Here is a 22,257-nt window from a genome sequence, read left to right on the forward strand (position 1 = left end):
GGCCTCTCACTGTCCCTGTGTGCCGGCTACTGGCGCGTGGCTTCAGCCAGTCCCGCCCTGGATCTGCTGGCGCGGGAAGGGCCACTGAGCCTGGAGGAGGCGAGTCAGGCCACTGGGCTCAGAGGCTCCCAGGGACCACGGAAGGTCAGTCTCAGCTGAGATGGGGCCAGGCCGATAGCAGAGCGGGTGAGGAACGCGTTACGGAGAGGCCTCCCAAGGCAGCAAAGTTGAGGGGGGACTGGATGTAGGTCAGGTGAAAGGGGAAGAGGGAGAGACTCTCCTTGCCCACGGAGAGGAGTTTGCATCACTGACAGGCGGCCCTTGGCAGGGCCGGAGTTCAGGGCCCAGGAGGAGTCAGGCAGGACGGGGGCCCTGAGAATTCAGAGAGCAGGCCGCCCCCAGCTTTTCTTCCTGTCCGACTATCGTCCTGTCCCGAGCCCTTCCATGACCCAGGAGCTATGCTGGAGGCCGCAGACGGAGGTGTGCAAGCAAGTGCAAGGCCCCTGGGTGCTGGCCATGTGGACCTTGTAATCTAGTGGGTTTAGCAGATTGTAATTTTAAAGCCATCGTGGTGTGAACTTCAACCATCTTCCCTGGTGCTTCACTCTACCAGCTGCCTCTTTGAAGAGAACCCTCCTTCTTGGCTGGAAGTTCGACCTTGAATCTGACCCCCTGCAGTGGGCCTACTCTGTGCCCAGTGGGGAGGGCTTGCCACGTGGCTTGGGGGGCAAGCAGACCCCCTCTGTAGGTGTGCTCACTGAGGCGGCCAGAGCCTGCCTCCCCCCAAGGGTGTTCACCTGCTAGAGGAGCCAGTAGCCTGGAAGCATCCTTGTCCACACATCACTGCAGCTGAGCTGCAGGTGAGCCCTGTTTCTGCCCCCAGACCCCCGGGGGGACTGACAGTGCCTTCTGCCCCCGGCCCTGCCCCCAGCCTGCCTTCCTGACTGCTGGCGTCCGCTTCATCGGGGTTCTCAGGACAGACAGCTAGCTTGTGTTATGTGCCTGCTCCCTCCTGTCCCCTGCCTGTCTGTCCTGGTTTTAAATAGCTTACCTGAGCAGGTGGACAACCACATGGGCTTATATGGCCAGGAGTACACGTTTCCTTAGCCCTGTCCCTGGCACCTGCCAAAATAGTAGCCAACACCACCTCTCCCCCTGCCCCTGCCACCCCTGGAGTGACTCCTGAGCACATTCCTCCCACCACCTGGCCGTGGGCCTGCTTAAAGCCTGTCCAGTTTCTGCCCTTGCCCAGACCCCGCGAGGTGGAGCAGACACCACAAGACCCGTTGGCAGTGCCTGTTCTGGGTAAGACTGGGGCAGACTCTAAGAGCAGAGGGGTGTCCTGTAGTGTGGGCCCTCTCTCCCAAGTCCCAGCGTCCACTCTGAGTGGGTGTCGGAGCTGGGAGAGGCCCCATTCCCTCGGGTGCTTAGGGGGATGGTCTCGGAGATGAATCCCTGAGCCTAGTTTAAGCGACCCTCAGCCGGAGGCTGGAGACTTGGATCTGAGTCACAGACCTCCCACTGAAGGCCTGGGGCAAGTAGAAGGTCTTGGGTGAATAGCTGTCCCTCCCTGGGTCTGTTTCCTTGTTTGTAGGATGGAGAGATAACTGCCAGGCCTCTAAATGAAATGATGCTCTGGCCCTCGGGGACCCTCCCCTCCCGGCGCCTCCTCCCTCCAGGCGGGGAGCCCCTTCACAGTCCTGGGCAGGTCCTCCCCCCTCCCCAGGGAGCAGAACCAGGCCGTGGGCACCCATGCCAGTCAAAACAGTCCTCGCGGCCACATTCTCCTCCCTGGGGTTCAGAAGCTGTTGGAACTGCTGAGAAAGGCCGCCCGCCAGGGGACCAGAGTCCCCAGAGGCCCTTCTGGGCAGATGCAGGGCTGGGCCCCACCCTGGACAGGGCGCGGGCTGAGTGACGGGGAGAGACCTCTTTCCTGGGAGGGGGGGCCGGCTCCCTGGGTCAGGGTGTTAACCCTGAGTCTAGTGCCCCTACCCCAGGGCCCCTGCCCCCCCACCCCGCTCGGGAGAGCGCCTGCTGGAGCTCTGGAGGGAGAACCACTCCCTCCTGAAGGAACACGGGGGGCGGGCCTGGAGACAGGCCTTTGAGGCTCATTCTTGTCCTGGTGCAGCGACCTCCCAAATTCCTCCTCTGACCTGGGTCTTCAGGCAGGAGAGGAATCTGGGAGGGTTGGTTGCCCTGGTCCAGCTCTGCAGGTGAGCCAACAGCTGTGGTCAGGAAGAGTCCAGCTGCCTGCCAGCTGGACTGGGCTGAGGAGAGGGACCTCCATGCTTCTGTTTCAGGGGTAGGTTAATGGAGGCACAGAGAGGTTAAGTGACTCAGCTAAGGTCGCACTGCAAAGCTGGGTGTTAAACCTGGATCTTTGATAGCATGGCCAGTGTTCTTTCTGCCTTCTGTGGTTTCTGCTTTACTCCCCAAGAAAGGTGACCCTGGCCTTTTGGCTTTGAGGTCGACCTGCTAGAAAGGGCGGATGGGGGCTCGGTGTGGGCCTTCCGGCCCCTCTCCAGGCTGGAGGCCCCCCCAGCCCCCTGCCTTCCTGCCACCAGTGCCTGGACACAATCTCAGATGCCTCCCCTGGGCTGGAAGCCCTCCTCCATGCCTACCTGCCTCTTGAGCAGCTCTATTTTTAGGAGCTCTGCTTTCAGGAGCAGGGGAGCTCTCAGGGCCATGCTGGGGCATTGAGCCAGCAGGGGGGCGGGCCGCAGAGGAGAGAGCGTGAGAGCCGCACCCCAGGCTGGCCACCTATTCCCTGGAGGCCTCCCTGCACCCCAGGGTGACAGACTCCTCGCGGGGCTCAGGCCCGTGGTCGGACTGCTTCCCTGGGGCTCCGAGCAGTGCTGACCTGCCAGTCCTCACGCACCCTGGGCTGGGGGCTGTCCCCCTGCTGTTCTTCCCCCAGGGCCCATTTGGAGATCCTCTGGGGTGAGCACCCCCACCCAGGAGAGCCAGCTTCAGTCCAAAGTGCCCTATTGCCAGCCCCGCCCTCCCTGCCCCACTGTCGGTCTGCTTGCCCTGACCCAGCAGGGCTGGACGAGTGGGAACAGGTTCAGAAGAGTCGCCACCCCGAGGCTGCTGCCCGAGGCAGTTTCCCCTGGGGGCTGCGGGCAGGGCTCCATCAGCACCGTTTAGCCTCAAAGGGGCTGCCTGGTGGTGGACACCATGCCATCTGCCAGAGCCGAGGCCGGCGGCATATCTGCAGATGGCTGCCTGGGTGGGTTTCAGCCATGATGGCGGGGCCTGGGGGGGCATCAGCATCCTGTCATGGGCACCATCACTGCGGCCTGAGTCACAGGTTGGCGGCCACAGCGCTGGGTGCAGCCTCCCTTCACCCCAGCCTTCCTCCCCTTGGACAAGAGGAAACTGAGGCACAGGGGGCCAATAACCTTCCCACGTTCACACACACTGCGCGTGGAGCCCACGTCCAGGGCCAGACCTGCCTCACAGCCACTGCTCTGGCCTCTCCCCGTCCTCACAGTTGAGCGACAGCAACACGCTTCCCCGTGTGGGATCCTGGGCTGCCTCCACACAGCACTTGGGAGGGGGGCTTGGGCCTCAGCTTCTGTTCCCAGCGCAGTGTGAGGGACACCCTGGAGAAGCTCCATGCAGCTGGGCTTTTCGTAGAGACGGCGGCTGTGAGAGATGAACAGACCCCACACCTGCCCAGGGTCCCCAGGGAACCACCACACAGGCTGGGACGTGGGCATCCCCTCATCTGTGACCTTCTCCGGACTCCTCTCTGCTTGCACTCTGCATGTGTGCTGTGTGTCTGGGGTCTGGTGTGTGTCTGATATCTGGTGTGTGCTGTGTGTGTGTGGTGTGTGTCTGGTATCTGGTGTGTGTCTGGGGTGTGTGGTGTGTGTCTGGTGTCTGGTGTGTGTCTGGGGTGTGTGGTGTGTGTCTGGGGTCTGGTGTGTGTCTGGGGTACGTGGCGTGTGTCTGGTGTGTGTGGTACGTGTCTGGTATCTGGTGTGTGTCTGGGGTGTGTGGTGTGTGTCTGGTATCTGGTGTGTGTCTGGGATGTGTGATGTGTGTCTGGGGTGTGAGCTGTGTGTATGTGACTGTGTATGAGGGTGAGCTCCCTTCCATAAGCCTGTGTGTATGTGGTATCTGGTGTGTGTGGTGTGTGTGGTGTGTGTGTGTGACCGTGTGTGAGAGTTATGTCCCCTCCGTTTAGCCTGTGTGTGTCTGGGGTCTGGTATGTGTCTGGGGTGTGTGTCTGGGGTGTCTGGTGTGTGTCTGGGGCTTGTGCTGTGTGTGTGTGACTGTGTATGAGGGTGAGCTCCCTTCATTAGCCTGTGTGTCTGACATCTGGTGTGTGTCTGGGGTGTGTGGTGTGTGTCTGGTATCTGGTGTGTGCTGCGTGTGTGTGTGACCGTGTCTGCCCCACGGCGCTGACAGGTTTACAGATGGAACCGCATGCAGCGGCCCCCTCCCCGGTGACGGTGGGCCCTGAGTTTTGCCCTGGGTGTCAGCTGACCCTGGCGGGTTCCTCTCTGTTGCTGAGCACTCCCGGGGGAGAGGACTGGGCAGTGGTCTCCCCTGGCGGGCAGGAGACTCAGAGCTGCCGTCCAGCAGCCATCCACGGGCACGGAGTCTGCAGCCTGGCCCTGTTGTGATGGCGTCTCTGCCCAACGGCGGGGCGCAGGCCCAGTGCAGTTGGTCCAGGGCTTGGGAATGGCAGGCCCGGCGCTTTCCACAGAGCCTGGTGGCTGGCCCTCTGCCCACCTGGACTGTCTCTCTCTGCAGAAGTAAGTGGAGGCCATGTCGGACGTGGAAGAGACGGTGGACGAGTATGAGGAGTGAGTCCTGGGGTGCTGGGCAGGGGCTGCGCCCGTCCGGGACGTGGGGAGAGCTGCACCCCGTGCTTCCAGCCCATTGCCTCGGGCTGCCCCAGGCAGGGGGCTGGCCGTGAAGACCCCAGGGCCGGGGGATGGGCCGGGTGGGGAGCCAGGGACTGGGCCTCTTGAGAAAAGACCAGAGAGCTTCTGTGAGGACCCAGAGGCACAGAGCCACCGTGCCCAGAAACCCACCCCAGACCTGGCATCACAGCACTGGGGGCTGCTGGCCCTGTCCTCTGCCCTGTCCCAGGGGCCAGGGAGGGGGACACGCTGCAACCGGCCAGTCAGTCGTCCCTGGGGGAGGCAGTGCCCACAGACGTGGCTTGGACCCCGAACACCACCCTCCTAGACACCGAGAGTGCAGAACTGGAGGCTGGGTGCAGGGCTTGTGCCCGTGGACTTGGGCCGGGTGGACGGGGTGGGGGCGTGCAGAGCCCAGGGACCAGCACTGTGCCAGGTTTCCTGGGGAGGGGAGGCAGCTGAACGGAACCAGGGCCGGGCTGGGCTGTGGGTGGGAGGCGGGCAGACTGCAGGACCCAGTGCAGGGGGTAAATGTCTCTGGGAAAAGGCTGTGGGGTGTGTCGTGCATGTGTACACATGTGTGCTGTGCTCCTGACAGTGTCTCCCTTCACGCCGCGTGAAGAAGGAAGGTAAGCACACCCCAAATCTCACTGGGCAGGACAGCCTGGCTGGAAACTGTCTCTTCTCTCCTCTCTTGTGCTCATGCCTCCTCCCCAGAGCAGAAGCAGCTGCAGAAGGTACGGTGTTGGGGGGTGTCCAGAAAGCATCTTGCCTGTCCCCCACCCTGTTCCCAGCTGAGCAAAGTCTCCCCCCGCCCCCCAGCCCCAGCCTCTGCGGCAGAGTCCTAAGCCAGGGCCATGCCTTCTGTCTGCTCCACTGCCTGACCAACCTGGGGTCACCCCCTGCCAAGCGAGTGATGAAAATAGAAGCCCCCCTCCTGCCCTCTCACATGCTGGGTAGCCCCTCACCCACACAGGTCCTTTCTGGTCCCAGACACTGAGGAAGGGGCTCCAGGGCCTGAGTCTAGGACAGGAGCCCCCTGACCCTGTGCCATCACATCAGAGAACGAGCTGGGGAGGGAGGCTGAGTCAGACACAGGGCCCAGAGACGGCCCCACCGCAGCATCACCTCTGGATGCAGAGGGGGCTCCAGCCCCAGAGAGGCAAGTTTCGAACGAGAGGACTCTGCGCAGACTTTCCCTGAAGGAGCAGACACGGAGCGTTGCAGGCTTTGGGGCCTCCGGTCCTGCTGAAGCTGCCACTCCAGGAACACTGTTTAGAAACGGTCTGCGGGCCAGTTGGGCCCCAGTTTGTGGCTTCTGGTTTAAACCAAGAACAGAGCAGCCCCTGTCAGCCACAGACGTCCCCCCAACATTCACTGGGACCTCGGATGTCACTGGGCCCTACACCTCCCTGCTCCCGGCCTGGCAGTGCAGGCCTGCTCACTGTCTGCTTCACCTCTCCAGAGCACGAGGAGGCGGTGGAAGAGGAGGCTGGAGGCGAGGCTGAGGCTGGGGAGCCCAACGCCGCAGGTGAGGCCCCTCCTGGAACTTGGGGCGGCAAGGGCCCCAGCGCCACTCCTGCGGCAGCGGGAAGGCCCCCTGGACCATGCTCTGCAGCCTGGGCAGCCCCATGTCCAGGCCGGGCTCAGCCTTGTCAGTACATGCTGCACCTGCTTCCTCTGGCCAGGCAGTCCTGGACCCCAGGCAAGTGTGCACAGGCAGATCCTGGACCCGGAGCCCTGCAGGGTCCCCTTGGCTGAGGACGTGTGTGTATGTGGGGGGACGGGGGTCTGCTGGGAGGGCCTTGAGCTCAGGACCGTGACCTTGAGTCCTTTGTCATGTTCTGTTCAGAAGATGGAGAAGAAGAGAAAGGTAGAGAGGCTGAAGGTGAGGCCCGCTGGTCATCGGTACACAGCGGGGAAGCCCTTCCTGCAGCTGTGGGGGAGACCCTGGGGGGTGGGGGAGACTCTGAGGGGTGGGGGAGATACCCTTGGGGGAGGGCGAGATACCCTAGGGGGAAGGGGAGACCCTGGAGAGGAAGGGGTGAATCTGAGGGGTGCACAGAACCCTGTGTGTCTGCAGGTTGGGCTCCTCCTTCCAGAGACGGTGCTTTGGGGGTGCCCAGGGGGAGAGAGGCCAGCTTGGGTCAGGACAGTGGTCACAGTCATGTCTGTCCATGAGGTTTCTGCAGCCTGGGTGAACCATGGGAGGGTGGGGTGTCTGGGGCTGAGATCCCAGATGTGGATGGTCTGTGGGGTGGGTCACTGCTGTGGGCACTGTTGACCTGCAGCCTTCACAGGGGCCCAGGTGGCCCAAGTCACAGCTCCGGAGGGGGACAGCTGCGAGGCTTGGAGTCTCGCCCATCAGCTTCCTAGTCCTGAGCCGCCTCAAGTCTGGGGGTGACTGCAGAGGCAGAGACTTAGGTGGGGACTCTGGGGACAGGACCCCAGGACCGTGTCCCAGACCCCTCCTCCTGGTGTGGCAGGCACTCATGAGTGAGTGTGCTGTGTGCACTTGTGTCCCCGAGACCCCCTGAGCATCAGCCCGGAGTGCAGCCTGGGGTTCGCAGCCCTGCAGCTTAGTGCTCTGGGTGCTCCTGCAATCCTGGGATGGGAGGGGTTCACTGGTGATGGGCAAACGGAGGCTCACGGGTGCCCAGCTTATCAGGGGCAGAGTGGGGCTGGATCCAGGCCTCCCAATCCCGAGTTCACATGCTTTCCTCCTCCAGATGGCCCAGTGGAAGAGTCCAAGCCCAAGCCCAGGTGAGTGGTGAAGGCCTGGGAGCAGAGGGCTGTGAGAGGGAACCCCCGGGATGGGACTGGAGTGCACGTGGCACAGTGCACACAGGCTGGGTGCGGCAGCACAGACCACCACATATAGTTGTACAGGTTGTGTACTGCACAAGGGTCTCTGCTGGGTGTGTGGGGGTGGGGGGATGGGGCGGCTGAAAACCACCCACACTGCATCACCAAAGCCTTGCCCTGCTACAGTCAGCACTATGTCCACCTAGAGGGAAAGGATAGACTAACCATGGACCTGGGCGGACACCCTGTCCGACCCCACAGGAGAGCTTGGACACTGTCCTTGGTGGCTGGAGGAGGACCTGGGGGAAGAAAATTTGGAGGAGCCAAATTTGGAGGAGCCACTGAAAGCATGTCAGTCTAGGCATGTGGCTTCAGAGGGTCACGAAAGGCCACACAAGGCAACTTGGTGCCACACAGGACACACGTGGGAGCTCTGGGTGCAGAGTGGGGTGGGGCTTCAGAAATGCCAACCCTGCTGGCTGATGGTGCCTCCCCACACAGTCCAGGAGATGCTCCAAAAGCAGAGCAGCCTGACAACCCAAGCCCCGTCCATCTCCTCATTGGAGCAAACACTGCGGTGCCTTGGTTCAGATCCCCACACCAGAGGGCAGACAGGAAAGCAGGGCTCAGTGTCGCAGCCTAGAGTCCCAGAGCGAGTGGGTGAGGGGTGGGAGGCCGACCACCGCATCCTGGGTTCCTGGGAGTGTGGATCATCCCAGGGGCAGAGCCAAGCCTCTCTACTTCCTGGCCTCATGGTTTTGAGCAAAACCTTATGTCTCTGAGCCTCCGTCTTCCTGAATGAGATGAGTGGTTTCTACTCTGGGTAACTGTAGGGATACATGTGGACGCTGTAGGCGCCCCAGTCCTGAGCGGGCGTGGGGATCCTGGGTGGACACCATGTTGGTGTCACCGCGTGGGTGGCTGGGTGGCGGCCTTTCTGCAGGGAGGAGAGGGACCTGTCCACCCCCGTAGGCAGCCCCTCTGTCCAGGGAGGGCTTGGTGCTCACCCCTCCTTCTGCCCACCAGGCCCTTCATGCCCAACTTGGTGCCGCCCAAAATCCCTGATGGAGACAGGGTGGACTTCGATGTGAGTGCGGGCTCAAGGAGGGCAGCCCCCTGCCCTACTAAAGACTTCAGGACCCCTGGCTTGGGGGAGGACATGGCGGGGAGGGGCACCGTGTCCAACAACACCCTTGGTTCCGGCCCCAGTTGCTCCCACTACCCCAAGGCCACGCCCCTGCCCTGCGGGCGGGGTCGCCTCTGAGTGCCGCCCCCATCCCCACCCCAGGACATCCACCAGAAACGCATTGGAGGACCTCAGGGAGCTGCAGATGCAGATCCAGGCGCATTTCCAGAACCGCAAGAAGGAGGAGGAGGAGCTAGTCTCCCTCAAAGACAGGATCGTGGGTGTCGCGCCCTCTGGGTGGCTGTGAGGGGGTCCAGCAGGACCCCTAGGGCCCCGCCCCCCGCTCTCTTCCCTCCCCAACCCCCAGGGCAGAGCGGAGTCGGCATCCCCGCCCCCACCTCCCGCCCTCTGGGCATAATCCCGCCCCATTGACGGAGACCAGATGCGGTGACCCCAGAGCCCAGGCCTGGATTCTCTCTCCTCCACCCCCCAGCCCCTCCGCCCCGCCCCGCTCCTGCTCCACAAGACTTGGCCTCCACCTCCCCGCACAGGGTGGCGTCCGCACCGGCGGGGGCGGGGGCGGCGGGCACTCAGGGGCCGCGGCGAAGGCCGCCGGGCTCTCTCCGGGGGCTGAGGTCCGTCCCCAGTGACCGCAGCCTTGCGGTCCCCCCAGCAGGGGAAGCGGCGGGCCGAGAGCGCGGAGCAGCGGCGCATCCGCACGGAGCGCGAGAAGGAGCGGCAGACGCGCCTGGCGGTGAGTGGCCGCCGGCCTCGGTCCGCAGGGCCCAGGGTCGCTGTCCCGTCTCTGACAGCGGAGGAGACAGGGATGCACCGAGTGTCTAAGGAGACGCCCCATCCCTGCCCAGCGCGCCCCGGGGAGCTGAGCCCTGCCGCCCGCTCCTGCGCCTCTGCAGGAGGGCCCCCACCGCAGGGCCTCCTGGCCTGGAGTGGAGCAGACCCTCTGGAATGGGATCCCATCTGTTCAGCCACTCTTCTCCCGCCGGGCACCTCCAGCGCCAGGCCTGTACCAGGCGCGCCCTCAGTGCTGGCCCAAACCAGGGCATCTGGCCTCCAGCATAACCCACTCTCTCCCCGCAGGAATCAGGAGGAGCGCGCCTGCCGAGAGGAGGAGGAGAGCCGCAGGAAGGCGGAGGACTAGGCGCTCAAAAAGAAGGCTCTGTCCAACATGATGCACTTCGGAGGCTACATCCAGAAGGTGGGGGCCTCCGGCTCCTCCTGCTGTGGCACACGCGCTGTTGCGGGGGGTTCCCGGGAGAGAAACGCCCAGCCACCGCAGCGAGACCACGTTCTCACACCCAGACCCCAAGCTGGCTCTCGCTCGCTGGCTTTCCCTGGGAGGAGCTGCCGGGCTGGGGGCTCCAGACCAGTCCAGAGCACCAGCGCTCTTGCCAGTCCTGGTCCCTGGCGGCTGGTGCAACCAGCAGGCCGGGTGCCATCTCAGGTCTGCCTGGTGTGGCCTCACGCAGCCTGGAGGCTGTCTCTCCATCTGTAGGATGGCATTAATGGTGCCGTCTGCCTGCTCTGAGATGGTCAGAGGAGCTACCCTGGAAAGCAGCTGAGTGCTGCCTGGATGCGGGCTGGTTTCCTCCTAGGGCTTATCCCAGGGCCTAGTGTGGTGCCCCCCCCCCCAGTTCCTGGAGGGAAGGGGAGGGGAAGCTGAACTCTCTGTGCCATGAACTGGGCCAGCCCCTGGGCCCTGCCTCCTGGCGACCCTCAAGCAGGGCCCTGGTAGCAGTAGGCCCTGCCCCTGCCGCACGCGGGTCCAGGCTCGCCCGTGGCGGCTGATGCCTCTCCGCTCTGTCCCTGTCCGTCCCTCTGTCTGTCGCCTCTCCTGTCTTTCTCTGGGGCTCCTCCTCTCGCTGTCCCGCTGTGCAGGCCCAGGTAGGTTCCAGTCCTCAGGTCCTTCTCCTCTCTTTCGGGGAGCCTGGGGAGGGCAAGGTGCCGGGCTGGAAGCGGGGTGTGGAGAGGGGTTGCAGTGTCTCCGGGGATGCCGGGCATTGCTGGCCTGGGTGCTGCAGGCAGGCCTGTCTCCCTGCCGGGTCTGGGGGTGCGGGGAAGTTAGGGCGTCTTTAGCGCCTTCCCCTGCTTCTTACTCTCTCCAGATGGAGCATAAAAGTGGGAAGAGACAGAGCGGGAGAAGAAGAAGATTCTGCCTGAGCGGAGGAAGGTGCTGGCCATCGACCACCTGAATGAAGACCAGCTGAGGTGGGCCGCCTGCCAGGGCTGCACCTCCGGAGGGCATCTGCCCTCGCGTCACCGGGCGCTGCCGCCCCACCTTCCCCCGGGGGCTTCGGGGGTTTGGCCTGGGGCTTTTCAGGCAGGTGGAGCCCGGCTCCCTCTCCTTCCCGTGGGGCTCCCCAGCTCCATGTCCTGAGGCTTTGTCCTGGCAGCGCTGGCGTCCCACCTGCAGTGTTGGGCACTGCCCATGCCGAGCCAGGGTGCGGGGCCTGGGGGCAAAGGAGAGCAGGGCTGGGGCTGGGTCAGGATCCGGATGCAGACAGGTGGGGACCTTCTTACCGCCCACCCCTCCCGCCGGCCTGTGCAGGGAGAAGGCCAAGGAGCTGTGGCAGAGCACCTATGACCTGGAGGCAGAGAAGTTCGACCTGCAGGAGAAGTTCAAGCAGCAGAAATAGGAGGTGAGCGGCCACTGCCCACGCCCCCGCCCCCCACCAGCAGCCCTCTGTCCGCTCCACAACAGCCCTCTGTTCCCCCCATCCCTGCCCCCAGGTCTGTCTGTCAGATGGTGCTCCCGCCCTTGCCGGGGCTGGTGCTCCTAGAGCCTGAGGGTCACTGGGGCTGAGCAGACACTTCCTGGGGTTCCGGCCCTGAGGGCCCCCACTTCTGGCCTGAGGCAGCAGCTCAGTGCCCTGAGTCCAATGGGAGGACGGAACGCACAGGCCAGGCCTCCTGTAGAGTCGGGGGCTCACCAGTGATCCAGCCCCTTTACTCCCCCCATGCTCACTTGGGGTTTCAGTGTGGGTCCTGGGAGAGGTAGTGGGGTCCCCGCCGTGCAGACGCCAGGCAGGAGGATGGCTCAGCCCCGCTAGCCCCGCCCAGTCCCCTCTGGATGCCCGCACCTCCCCAGGCCACCTGGGCCTAAGCGGAGGGGGCGCCTGGACTACTCTTGCCACCTTTTCTTTCAGATCAATGTTCTCTAAAACAGGATCAATGACAACCAGAAAGTGTGAGTGTCTGACTCCAGCTCTCCCCCATCCCCTCGTCTCCCACCCCTTCCCCTCCCCCCTTCTCATGGTCTCCCACCCATCCCCCCTCCTGTGGTCAGAGACCCCACCAGAGGCTGCTTTGGGCTAAGCCTCTGCAGGCAGCTCAGTGTGCCCCTGCCCCCATCGGACCTCAGCAGCCTCAAACCCCGCGGAGGCTGCCCCCCCACCCGGTCCCCCCTGACTGGGCCCTGCTTCATGCAGCTCCAAGACCCCAGGGAAGGCCAAGGTCACCGGGCACTGGAAGTAGAGTGGCGCTTCCTTCTCCAGGACCTGCTCCTCACTGTCCGCTGCTGACCCACATTCTCCTGCTCTGCACTGTCCGCACCCTGCACAGCCCCCCACCCTGTCCCCCGCAGACCTGGAGCCGGCCCAGCTGGAAGCCGCACTCGGCCCTCCCCCCGCCACCCATCATAATAAAAGAGCTGCGCCCCCCCCCAATTCCTGTCTGTTCTTTTCAGGGGGAGGCCGCCGCGGGGCATCTGACCCCCAGGGGCTGCACAGAGTTCCAATCAAGGCAGTGGCTTCTAACTCTGAGCAGAGCTCCCGGGGCGGGGCTTCTGCCTCCATGTCTGTGTCAAGGTCACCACTGCACACTGGGGCACACTCACACTGGCCCACGGATCCGCGTCCCTCGGTGACCAGTTCTGTTTCCGGCTCAGCCAGGACTTTGTCCGTCAGGTCCGGTCCGCTGGAGTACGCAGCTCCATGACCTGTGGGCGCAGCATGAAACGAGAGCCATGTGGCTGGATTCAGGGCTGGAGTGACTTGAAGTCCCACAGGGGGATTGTCGGGGAGAACGGCTTGGCACTTTCCTGAAGGCAGCGGAGCCCCGTTTTGGTTCCAGCAAAGGAGGCCGTGATGAGGAGCACACAGCGTGGATTGCCCCAGGGTGCACCTCTCAGCGTCCTCAAGTGTGTCACAAGAGCTGCCGCAGCTCACAGACAAGGAGACCGGCCCTTGACAGGCTGTTGTAGTTGTTCTGAGAAGTCAGCAGCAGGTTGGGGGACATTCCCCAGGCTTTGGATTACCACCCCAACACTTATCTTATGTGTCATGGATGTACAGTTTGAAAGGTTTCTTTAGGTCTGGTAGTCCAAAGCTGGAGCTGAGACTACGTTCCTTCTTATTGCCTCAAAAGCTGTTTGGCCCTCTTTACTCCAAGGCTCAAGGTCATGTCCCTTCAGTGTCTCAGGGGTTTCCCTGTGAGCCCATAATTTGGGACCCGAATCGGACAAAACCCTGCCATTGCCAGAAATCCTTTCAGTTGTCTGCAGATCTTGGGTGCTCCCAAACCTGCAGTTGCTTGCTTTCCGTCAGGCAAGTGGTCCAGTTGTCCTTGGGAGAGGACAAGGCCCAGATATGTGACTTGTTTGCATATCTGGGCTTTTTCCTGGGAGACCTTATATCCACATCTGGCCAAATAGTGCAGGGTCCAGACAGTATTCTCTAGATACTTGTCATGTGTAGGGCTTGCCATGAGCATGTCATCCACGTATTGGAGCGAGTCCTTCATCCAACATTAAGTCTCTAAGGTCTCTAGCAGCGTTTCCCCAAACAAGGTAGGGGAATTTTTGAATACTTGAGGCAGGACTGTCGAACAGTAGTGTTGGACTGCCTGTGTTTCCAGGTCCTGCCATTCCAAGGCCAATAGCAGCTGCAATTCCTCTGCAACAGGAGTGCAGAAGACAGCATCCTTCACGTCCAGGACCGAGAACCAACTGTGTGCTCCAGGAACAGTTGTGAGCAGTGTGTGGATTAGGCCCCACAGGGTGTAAGTCGTGGACTACTTCATTAATAGCCCTCAAGTCCTGAAGGAGGCGATACTCTCCTGAGTTTGGTTTTTCACTGGGAGGATAGGGGTGTCACATGGATACCTGCAAGCTCTGATCAGTCCTATTTTTAAAAACTTCACCAGAATTGACTGGATTCTCTTTTGGGCATCTCATCTCAGGGGATATTGTTTTAAGTTAGGTGTTCCAGCATCATTTTTAGCGGGGTTTATATTGGTCTTGCATTTATGGCCTTCCCCAGTGTGTCATCAGCCCACACTTGTGATCTTACCTTGTGGTAGACTTCAGGGAGAAGGAGTTCTGTTTCCTTTTCTTGGGTTTCTATGAGTGCCACCTGTAGGCTCAAGGAGTGCTCCAGCGGAACTCTGATGTCAAGCTCTTCTGGTGAGATGGTTACTTGAGCATTTAATTACAAAGGAGATCTTGTCCTCAAGGAGAATTGGACCCTCTACCTTATATAAGAAGCTATGTGGAAGGGTAAGATCCCCTAGTTAGCATTCCAGAGGTTGTAAAAATGTTTAGTTGTTTTACTTCTCCAGAAATCCCCATGACCCAGATAGACGAGGATGTTTTCTGTGCCACTTCAGTGTTTACCATAGAGTAGGTGGCACCCATGTCTATTGGAAAGTCAAATCAACTTGCTCCCCACTGTCGGTATCACCTGGGCCTCCTGGGGGAAATTAAGATCGACGTTTTAAGTCCAAGGGAGCCCCCAGGCCTCTGCATTCATCATCAGGAGTGTTCCTCTCCCCGCTGTGAGAGAGGCTCCCGCCTTTATTATTTTTCAGTTTGGAGCAATCTTTCCTCCAGCGCCCTTTCTCCTTACATAAGTACGCTGTTCCTTCCCCAGGGGTGGCTTACCTTCCTTCCTTAAGGCTGTTTGTCTTCAGCGCTGCTGCCAGAAAGGTTGCCTTCCGTTTTTCATCTTCTTGTTTCTGCGCTGTTCCCTGTTGTTGAATACCTTAAAAGCAATATCTACTAATAGAGAAGGGTTCATTCCTAAGGCACCATCTAGCTTCTGTAATTTCCTCCTTGTATCTGGGGTGCTTTGCCTGATGAAGGTCATATTTACCATCCTTAAATCTCATGGGCCTTAGAGTGTGCCCCTGTGTAACGCCTATAAGCTTGATAAAGCCTTTCTAGACACTCTGATGGATCTTCGTCTGGTTTTTTTTAGCTCCTGAATCTTGTTTAAACTCTTTTGTCTGGGCACTCCTTTTTGAAGACCCATGAAAATATGTCCATAATTTTCTAGAAGTGGGGTGCCCCCGTTATTAGGGTCCCAGTTGGGCTCACAGTGGAGACTGCAATCAGCTTCCTGAGTTGCACTCGGGTCCACCAGATGGAGCTGGTGCGCTTCCTCCCTAACTTTGTCAATAACCAATCTCCTCTTCAGTTAATGTCAAGTCCATAAGCGTGTGACTGTCCACCCATGTGGAGTGGGGAGTGGTCGATATGGAGGTGAAATACTCAGTCACGTGGAGTGGGTCCTCTGGGTGAGCAGGGCTGTGGTTTCTCAGGTAAGAAGATCCGAGGGCGAGAAAGGAGTGTGCATCCACAGGAACCCAGTGGGCTGACGTTTGCATTAAGGCCCCTGGGGTCTCCGCACAAGGGGAGTCACCCCACTGCTAAAGTGGCCCCCTGGCCAAACCGCGTGCCCCGTCATGTCTGGGGTGGTGACACCCGGCCAGGTGCCAGTGACTCAGGGGTTACCATGGGCATGTCTGTCTGCTCCCCATCAGCAGTGTAAACAGGAGGCAAGGAAAGTGGCGAACAGGCTGAGGACACGGGGGGGGCGCGGCCTGCTCAGCCAGTGGGGTTCAGGCTCTGGTGTAACCTTTCCCCACTCCCACCTTCTCCCCTTGTGGAGTGTGCTTGCCTTTGGGCTTCCTTTCAGGCTGCTGCCCCGCAAGGCAGCAGTCCTCGACTCTTTTTCTCCTGATGTAATAGCATAAATGCTTCTGTATCTGGAACGTCATCTTTCTTTCCTGCCATTTTGCAGAACATTTCTAACCATGAGATTGTATGATAACTGGGGGAGTCATTCAGGGGCCTTTGCTCTTCTGATCCTAAAATATATTGGGTCCTCACTTTGTTACAGTATTCTATCTTTCTTAGTCATAGGCTCATGGCTATATTTTGTCCATTTATCTAATATACGCCCCAGAGGGCTTTCCTTTGGGATAAGTGGAGTACTCCCCATTTCTATAAGCTTTGTAACATCCAGACACAAAGGATGTAGACAAATTCCAACAAATACAGCACAAAGTCCAGCACCAATACTTAGATGATCTGGCTCCCAAATCAAGTAAATACAGTTCACCCGACAAAACAAATGAACCAGTTCCAGCTAGACTAGTCCTTCCCCACAAGAATTAGCTCCCAGATGAATCAGTTCCCACTCCGATAGCCCAAAAAACACCTTCCCCCCACCCCAAACAGGGTCCTTCCACCAAATTGGCTTGTCCCAAAAAGGAAAAGTCCAGAGTGAGGGAGGAAAATGTTGTAGCCACGCGTTCCGTGAAACAAGCTCACTCAGAAGGACGATGCAGATAGTGGAGTGCAGTTTATTACACCGGCGGGCCCAAGGCAGAGTCTCCTCTTAGCCAAGGACCCCGACCAGCATTTGTGAAAATCTTTTATACCCCATGTGTACATGTGTGAACCCACCACCCCAAATTCCTTGAGACGTACATAAACTAAGGAAAGGTAAATTCAATCACAATAACCCCATCATTCATGTGTTATGTGTTCAAACAGTCAATAATCAATAAGCCCGAGGTTACATTCCAAAGAGTTAATAATCAATAAGCCCGAGGTTACAGAAAAATTTATGACCTGTCCGGAGGTAGGGGGATCCATGTATGTTTTTTCTTAGGTGATGAGTAACCTGGATACAGTCTTCAAGATTCCCCTGGCCAGAGGGGGTATTATCCTTCTATTGTCATTTCCATAGGCACTAAGCACAGAGTTCAGAGTCCATTAGAGAGTGGCCGAGCATGATCAGCACGAACAGGCCTAAGATGGAGCCCAGGCCCTATGAATTCCTTCTTCAAAAATGTTCACAGTGTGCACACCAGAGTGATCTACCCTACAAAACCTGATCCCGTCAACTTATAACACAGAGTGGCTCACAAACCACAAACAAATGAGCCGGCTACTGAATTGCATAGACTTACCCTAGAAATTAAGTCAGACCCTTGTTTCAATTGCCACGCCCTGGGGGCAGCTGGCTCCATTTTCAGGGAATCTTGAGGGAAAGACTCCCAGAGCAGCCGGTCCAGGAGCTGCATAGGATCCCGTCTCAATACGTCGAGCCACAAGCAGCAAAGCTCCCTCACTGGCACGCCCAGTTGTTACCCAGTTCAAGCTCACTCTGCTCGCCACACCCTAGGCCAGATGAGGCAAGGAACACGGCTGTATTTGGAAAGTTGGCTGACCGAGAAGACGGCAGACTAGCATCTCCTAATAGCCACCTCATCGGGGCCTAGATGCCAGGTGCTCTTACGAATCAGAGATGCGGGGAGGTGAGGAAAGAAAGTAAAATGACCATTCAATCGTTGCGAGTATCTCTTAGAATGGCAAGCCTCAGGCGGCAGAATGTGTTAGTTTTATTTCCTTACAGTCATTTCATGGGTGGTGTGAAATGGAATATCTTCTGTCATATCAACAAACAAAGATGCCACAGCTATCTGGGATTCTGGCCTCTGCAAATGTGGATTTCCGAGTGCTAAGCAGGTGAGGGGCGCCATTTGCCACACAAAGAATTCAAGAATCTTACAGTCCTTCACAGGTGGGAGGGGCAGGTTGTCTTTCTGAGGCAGGCCGTTATGGATACCCACAGTATCCTCAAGATACAGGCTAAAGTTGCAGAAGCAGACCCGGTGTTAATTCAGAATTAACCGTTCTGGTTACAGACTGATTTTCCTAGCACCCTCTCCATCACTGATTTTCTGTGGAGTGTTTGACAATGGCCATTCTGACAGGTGTGAGGTGATATCTCATTGCAGTCTGGATTTGCATTTCTCAAATAACTAACAATGTTGACATAACTTCCTGTGATTTTTTGTTTTTAAAGGGTGTGAGTGAAACTTACCTCTTGCCAATGACTTCTTGAACATCTGCCTTGTTTAGAATTGGTTCTGGACGAACACTCCTGGAATGTTTCTTGAGGACAGCTTCTGTTTCCTCACAACCCCGCAGCCCTTGTGAAGACTAAGCGCCCGTGAGCACAGCCTTTGACGTTGTTGTTAGGGAAAACAGTCACAAGCACTTCTTCCTGTCCCTTTTTTCTGTTTCTTTTTTTCCCTGGAATTTCATTTTGATCTTATATTGAAGTAGAGCTGATTTCCAGTGTTGCGTTTGTATAAGGTTTACAGGAATTTCGGTCCCTCACAGCAGCTGTCTGCCAGCTTCAGGTGGAGCCGCTGTTGAGGCCTCTTCCTGCCTTGTTGGTGCTGACGATGAGGAAGCACAGAGCAGAACACGTTTCAAGTCCTCCTGTGACCTGCGCTGGAATCAGTGTTTGTCTTCCAAATAAAAGGAAGGCAGTTCCATACTCCTCTCAGTAGTGATTCTTACCATTTACATCCCATCAGCACCATAGAAGTGCTCCCTTTTCTCTATGGCTTCTCCTGTATTGATTCTCTGTAGGTCCAGGATGGCCTTTCAAGGTGCACAGTGATCCCTTGTTGTGGTTTTGATTGCACGTCTCAAACAATTCGTGATGTGCAGCACGTTTTCACGTTTTTTGTTTTAAAGAGTGTGTGTGGAACTCATCGTGGAAATTTTCTTCTTCACAGTTTCTGCCCGGTTTGTAATTATTTTCCATTATTTACCCACGGACATTTTGAAGGTGCCGGCATCCTTCAGAGCCCAGCAGCCTTGTGACTGTGAACCGCCCGTAAGGCTGGGTCCCTGGCCTCGCCACCCTCTCTTAGGGCCCGTGGCGCCGTCTCCATGGAAGCAGGGGGTTAGCTTGATCCCAGCCTTCCTCTCTGCACGCTTCCTCTTTCTCTCCCAGCGACGGTGACCGCCGAGCTGTGCCGGAGCAACCTGGCCGGGAGCGTGCTCCCAGGACGGCCGAGAAGCGGGAGCGCGCGGGCCCCTCAGAAGCGGGGACCGCGACCGGGCGCCGGGGTCTCCTCCGGGCGCCGTGCCCACGCCCTGCTCACCGGGGTTATCGCCAGGCTTGGTGGTGGACGCGGCCGCGGTATCGAGATTTCATGGGTAGAAGTCATTCATTTCTTTCCTGCGAGAAGAAGGTCGCCTTCTTCTTTGTTTGGGAGACCCCGTTTTTAATAAAGAAAAAAGCCAAGCTTTAATTACATAGTCAGGATTACGTTGCGTACACGTATACAGTAATCGTAAAGATCAAGAGACAGAGCAGGACGAGCGGACACCCAGGAACACCTTCTCCGGTCGCAGCCCGCTCTCCCCAAGGTCGCCGTCCTCCGCCTCTGAGCCGGTGGTCTCCTCCGCGTGCTCCCCCGGGGTGCAGCCCAGCCCCGCTCTGTGTGCGCTGTGCTGTGCATGCTGCTTGGCCCCCTGGGAGGCTCATCCATGTGTCCCTGATTCTTTCATCTGGGGGGTATAATTTTTTAAAGATGATTTTTATACGCTGACTAACTTTAAACACAAACTAACTTGACGGCTCTGGAGCATTCCCTCCTCTGAGCAGATTATTATTATTCCTCCTATTATTATTATTATTATTCCCTCCTCTAATTAAAGATTATTTAGATCTTTAATCTATTTGGAGTTTATTTCTGTATATGGTATTAGGGAGCGTTCTAATTTCATCGATAAGGAACCTGCACGGTGTCCTCCACAGTGGCTGCTCCAAATTTCCGTTCCCAGCATCATCGGTGTAGGCGGCTCCCTTTCTCTACACCCTCTCCAGCATTTATTGCTTCATCTCTACGTCGCTCGAGACGTCCTTCAGGTTGCTTTCGGGTCTGGCTACTGAGGGTGCAGAGTCAATACCTGTGTGTCCTGCCGCGGAGCTCGTGGGTTTGTGTTCAGGTCGGAGCAGCACTGTGGGCCACGTGTGCTCAGAGAGGCCGGATAGGTTCAGAAGTGGTCACACCCCAGCGGCACCAGGCTTCCCATTGCCCCATGTCCTCCTGGTGTCTGATCCTGTGATTTTCCTGTCTGCCAGTCTGGCAAGTGTATGCATAGCTTATTCTTTTGGTTTAAATCCCTAGATTATTAGGCAAGTTGTACATCTTATTGCATTCATAGACTATTTTCTGTTTTTAGGTTTTAAAAATTTGTGGTCACATGCACGTAACATTTGCCATCTTAATGCCTGTTGAAGTGTGCATTTCAGGGCCCATCACACTGATGTGCAACCATGACCGCTCTCTCCAAAACTACTTCTATCTTGCAAAACCAAGACAGTCCCCATGAGACACTCAGTCCCCGTTCCCCTCCCTCAGCCCCTGGCACCCACCGTCCTGCTTTGTGTGTCTATGGAGCCGACTGCTCTCGGGCCTTGTCTGAGTGGACTCAGACATCACTTGTTCTTCCGTGTCTGGCTTATGTCACTGAGCATAATGCCCTCAGAGTTCACCCACGCTGTAGCCTGTGTCAGAACCGCAGAATTTATTTAGGTTTTTTGATATGGCCATTCTGACCAATGTGAGGTGATACCCCATTGTACATTTGATTTGCCTTTCTCTGAGAACTAGTGATGCTGAGCATCTTTTCTTGTGCTCTATGGCCATCTCTATGACATCTTTGGAGAAATGTGCATTTACATCATCAGCTAATTTTTTATTGGATTTTTTTTATATTGAGCTGTTTAAGTTGTTTGTATGTGTGGGACATAAATTCTTCATAAATATTTTCCTTTGCAAGAATTGTTTTCCATTCTGAGGGTTGTCCTTTTCTTTCACTGATGGTTTCCTTTGCTGTGCAAATAATTTTTAACATTAGGTCCCATTTGTTTATTTTTGTTTTATTTTTCATGATTCTACGAGGTGGATCAAAAAAGAACTTGCTGCATTTGATGTCATAGTGTGTTCTGCTTTTTTCCTTAGGAGTTTCATCGTATGTGTCCTTTTATTTAGATCTTTAATCTATTTGGAGTTTATTTCTGTATATGGTATTAGGGAGCGTTCTAATTTCATCGATAAGGAACCTGCACGGTGTCCTCCACAGTGGCTGCTCCAAATTTCCGTTCCCAGCATCATCGGTGTAGGCGGCTCCCTTTCTCTACACCCTCTCTAGCATTTATTGCTTGGAAAGTTTCCACCCGTGGCCATTCCGACGGCTGTGAGGTGATACCTCACTGAAGTTTTGATTTACATATCTGTCATATTTAGTGATGTTGACATCTTTGCATGTGATTGTTAAAATTTGATTTATTTAGTTTATTTGGAGGCTAATTACTTTACAATATTGTGGTTTTGCCATACATCGACATGGATCAGCTACGAGTGCTGCATGTGGTTTTTTAAAACAGTGTGAGTTAAACTGACTTTTTCAAATTTTCCTCTTGAACGCCTGCTCTGTTTTTTTAATATTTTTCTGATGACCTCCCCTAGGACATTTCTTGAGGGCAGGTGTTTTTCACTTACAGCCCGCTGGCCTGGTGAATATTAAGTGCCCATGAGCAATGGTGGAGAAGGAAATATCAACTCACTCCAGTGTTCTTGCCTGGAGAATCCCATGGACAGAGGAGCCTGGCGGGCTATGGTCCATGGGATCTGGAGAAGTCGGACACGACTGAGTGACTCATACACAGTACCCTACATGAGCAATGGTTTCAAAGTTGTCGTTATGGGAAATGGCCAAAAGGTGGCAGCATGTTAGTGCCCAGTGCTGGTTACTGGGGCAACCAGAGCCTTAGGGAAAGTCCTGTTCCTGGGTTGCTAGTTACAGTGGGAAGCGCCAGAAGAAACACCCAAGGCTTCTGTCCCATTCTGTCTTCCTTCCTTAGCCCTATCCCCTGGACACATCTCAGTTCCTGGAACACCACTGTGTGGAGGGTTCTGTCATCCACAGTGGGGCGACCCTAAGGAAGGAAGATGGAGGTGGGAACCCCATCACCAGGAGACGTCGAGCCCAGGGGGCTTTTCCAAGCTCTTCTGGGCCAGCGGTGCCACCGTCCTTTGGGTGTATTAGGCGGAATTTCACTTCAGGAGGACCTATCTCTGTTCCCCTCAGCCCCAAGACAGACCACCCACGGGACCCAGGCCTGCCCAGGCCACCGACGCCCGAGTGGAACAGAGTCAGCGTTCTCTTCCTGTAAGCTGTGTTTTGTATTGGCGTATAGGTGACTTACAATGTTGTAGAGTGTGTTGTTGTTTGTTTCAGGTGGACAGCAGCGTGACTCCCTCATGCATGGCCGTGAATGTGTTCCTTTTTCGGTTCCCTTCCCGTACAGTTTATCATACAGTGTTGAGTAG

General features: G+C 57.2%; 1 pseudogene; it reads left to right on the forward strand.

Annotated features, from left to right (window-relative positions):
- Positions 1–4,779: 4,779 nt before the first annotated feature.
- On the forward strand, positions 4,780–12,300 carry LOC145539939 (troponin T, cardiac muscle-like; annotated as a pseudogene).
- The last annotated feature ends 9,957 nt before the right edge of the window (positions 12,301–22,257 follow it).

Source organism: Giraffa tippelskirchi, chromosome 2 (genome assembly GCF_054371585.1).
Source record: "Giraffa tippelskirchi isolate mGirTip1 chromosome 2, T2T-mGirTip1v1.2.pri, whole genome shotgun sequence".
Classification (NCBI taxonomy): domain Eukaryota; kingdom Metazoa; phylum Chordata; class Mammalia; order Artiodactyla; family Giraffidae; genus Giraffa; species Giraffa tippelskirchi.